A 4,109-nucleotide genomic window follows, 5' to 3' on the forward strand; every position below is an offset into this window, starting at 1 on the left:
CCCACTGCATGCATAATGTCTGGTCGGGTACCTGTTAGATAGAGCAGACTATCGATCATGGATCTATAGGTTGGTTGATGTACTGCTGCCGATTCATCATTCGCGCTGAGGCTGCATCCTGTCACCATAGGGGTGCATACTGGTTTTGAATCCTCCATCCCATATTTCTTCAAGATCTGTTTGAGATACTTGGTTTGTGATAGAAAAATACCGTCTTTGTTTTGTTGGACTTGCAAACCAAGGAAATATGTGAGCTCACCAAGCATGGAAATTTCAAACTCCTTTTGCATCACTAAGGCAAACTTTTGACTCGTCTTCTTCATTGCTACCAAAGATGATATCATCTACATACACAACAAGTATTAACATTTTTTCATTATCAACCTTTATATATAGATTGTTGTCAATTGATCCTTTTATAAAACCTTGTTGATGAAGGTATTTGTCCAACCGATAGTACCAAGCCCTTGGAGCCTGTTTGAGACCATAGAGAGCCTTTTTTAGTCTACATACAAGATTTGGATCATTCCCAAGGATGAAACCATCTGGTTGCTCAATGTACACTTCTTCTTCTAACTCTCCATTCAGAAAGGCTGATTTCACATCCATTTGAAATACTTTGAACTTCTGAAAGCTAGAGAGAGCAAGGAACATTCTGATGGCCTCAAGTCTTGCAATGGGAGCAAAAGTTTCTTCAAAGTCTATTCCTTCTTGTTGAGCATACCCTTTACAAACAAGTCCGGCCTTGTTTCTAATTACTTCCCCATTTTCATTCAACTTGTTTTTGAAGATCCATTTTGTCCCTATGACATTCTCATCTTTTGGTCTAGGAACCAACTCCCAAGTGTTGTTCTTTTCGATATGCTCAAGTTCTTCATCCATTGCCTTGACCCAGCATTCATCTTTGCATGCCTCTCTTACATTTTGTGGTTCAGTGGAGGAGAGTAATGCCAAATAGCCTGAAGCTTCTGCAATTGTTCTTCTTGTTTGTATACGTGCCTCCTTTTGCCCCAAAATTTGAGATTCTGGATGATTCTTTTGAACATACCTGGATGGAGTTTTTTCTTCTATCCTTATCTGTTCCTCTGGTGCCTCATGGGTTTCTTCTTCATCATGAATCTGATTTGATGGTGATGGATAGTCCTCATCATCTTCGAAGTCTTCAGATCTTACCTACCTGGGAGTGTTTTCTTTTTCATCCACCACTACATCAATGCTGTCGACAATTCTTCCAAGCCTTTTATTGTAACATTTGTATGCTTTTCTGTGAGGATAATAACCAAGGAGAATGCCTTCATTTGCTCTAGGTTCAAACTTGCCAAGATTTTCATCATTATTTTTAATATAGCATTTGATTCCAAAAATTTTGAATTTTTTTACCGAAGGAGTCTCACCATACCAGAGCTCATGAGGAGTTTGAGTGTTGTTCACCTGAATATTTGTCTTGTTGAGAATAACAACTGCAGCAAATGCGGCTTCACCCCAGAAGGTTGCAGGAGTTCCAGACTCATCAAGCATAGCACGAGCCATTTGTTGAACCATTATGTTCATCCTTTCTACCACTCCATTTTGCTGAGGAGTCATAACTGTAGAGAATTCCCTTCTTATTCCATGTTCTTCACAAAATTCTAAAAATTCATTCGAGGTAAGCTCCCCACCTCTATCAGACCTGAGGCATTTGATTTTGTGATCTGATTCGTTCTCCACCAAGGCTTTGAATGATTTGAACTTTTCAAAGGCTTCATCTTTGTGCTTCATAAGTCCTATCCAACACATCCTGGAAAAGTCCTCAATGAATAATATGAAATATTCTTCTCCTCGAGGTGACCTTTTCCTAGATGGGCCACATACATCAGTATGGACAAGTTCAAGTGGCCTGCTAGCTGATCCTTCCTTCTCAGGGAAGTTCGTTCTGGTTTGCTTACCAAATTGACATGATTTGCAAGTTGTATTGTCTGGAATTCTGATGTTTGGAAGACCACGAACTACCTGGTATTTACATGCTTTCCTTATCTGTGAGAAGCTAAGATGCCCCAATCTTTTGTGCCATAACCAATGTTCATCGTTCTTGCTTAGATAGCATTGATGTTGTCCTTCTTTGAATATGTATAAATTATTTGGAGTCCTTACGCCTTTGATCACTGTTTTTCCTGTATCAAGATCACGAACACTACATCCATTTGATCGAAATATTACCTCCGTTCCTTGATCACACATCTGACTGACACTCAACAAATTATGCTTTAACCCATCAACATACATAACATTTCCAGCTTTGACCTTTTCTTTCAACTGAACAGAACCTTTACCTTTTATGAGCGCAGGGGTGTCATTTCCAAAAGAGACCTTCTTCTCTTTCTCTAAGGCACTATATGGCTGGAGTTTTTCCTTATCACCTGTCATGTGTTTCGAACAGCCACTGTCAATGTACCATTGATTTTCTTTCCCTTCTGCATATAAAGCTATACCACATCTCTCTGGTTGTGGTTCCTTCATTCTCCATGTTTTGACACTTGAGGCTTGCTCCTTCTGAGTTGTCTGTCGAAACCTGCTCCTGCATTCAGAATCTTCATGACCGAAGTTGTTACAAATAGAGCATTCTATTTCATTTTCAAGAGCAGAAAAGTTATTGTAGGTTCTTTTCACGATCCCAGTCATGCTCCTTTGTTTTTGAGCTTCTCTAGTCATGATTGTCTTATAGGCAACACACTGAGCTGCTTTGTGACCAAAGTTATGACAAGAAAAACATTGGCCATTGAATAAACTCCTGCGATTATCAAATCTATCAACCAACCGATTGTAGTTTCTACTGACATCCATTCTTGAGGCAAATTGGGAAGATTTTACCTGTGGCTGGTTGTAGCTTCTGTTCATCCTTAAGGTGGATAGCCCCTGATTTACCTGGTAGTCTTTGTTCATTCTTGAGGTAAATTGTCCCTGATTTACCTGGTGATTTTTATTTGACCTTTGCTCACTCCTCCTTGCTGCATCAAGATAAATTTTGGAGGTGGATGGTTGCTGCGCTTGAGATGCTTCTTCATTATACCCCAGACCTGTCTTGATTAGTGGAGAACGTTGTACATTGATAATCTCATCTAGAGTTTCTGATCCTTTAACAAATCTAAGATTAAGAGCTTTTGTTTTCTCAATCTCTTTTCTAAGACCAACAATTTCACATTCTAACTTTTCATGAAGTTTTTCCTTTTCAGCAAGTTGGAATTGAAGAGTATCAATGATCACATTCTTCTCTTCTAAACATATTTTGAGTCTAGAAATTTCTTCATAAAGACCTTCTTCATCTATAGCATCCATAAAATCATCATCTTCAAAAGCCATTAAGAGTCTATAATTGTTACCTTGTTCATCTTCGTCACTATTTGAAAGTCCATCACTGTCTTCATGAGTGTAATAACTTTTCTTATTTACATTCTATTTCTTTTTCCATCTGACAGGTTCTTGACCTTTATCAAGCTTGTCTTTATGTGGACACTTTGCACCATAGTGACCGACTCTTCCACAAGCAAAGCATTTGAAAGGTAACTTACCTTTGAATCTTCCAGCACCCCGTTGAAGGTTCTTGACAAAATTTGATTCTTCGTCTTCTTCTGATAGATGTCCTGACTCATAGTAATCTCCTTTGCCTGAAGCCTTGAAAGCAGCTTCTCTTCTGTCTGATGGTCCCCTTTTCCTCATTTTGTAAGCGGTCAGAATTCCGTGCAGCTGTGACATAGTGAGGTTTTGTAGATTCTCTTTTTCTTCTATAGTAGAAACTTTAGATTCAAATTTAGGGGACAAGGATCTTAGAACCTTTTCAACCACAACAGCCTCTTTTACTTCTTCACCCAAGTTTTTCATACAATTAACAATCTCATCTACACGAAGGAAATAGTTAGCCACACTTTCATCATTGTGCATTATGAGATTTTCATACTGAATTCTGAGGGTTTGAAGTTTTGCTCATTTTACCTATTCATCTCCTTCATAGTTCAGAACAATCTTGTCCCATATTTCTTTTGCGGATTTATACTGCATAACCTTGACGGATTCTGATTGAGATAGACATCCTAATAGAGTATTAACAGCTTTTGAATTTGTTTCATATTGCTTCT

The sequence above is a fragment of the Pinus tabuliformis genome, chromosome 9 (assembly GCF_031772625.1).
Source record: "Pinus tabuliformis cultivar Carrire ecotype Pingquan chromosome 9, CPIR1, whole genome shotgun sequence".
Classification (NCBI taxonomy): domain Eukaryota; kingdom Viridiplantae; phylum Streptophyta; class Pinopsida; order Pinales; family Pinaceae; genus Pinus; species Pinus tabuliformis.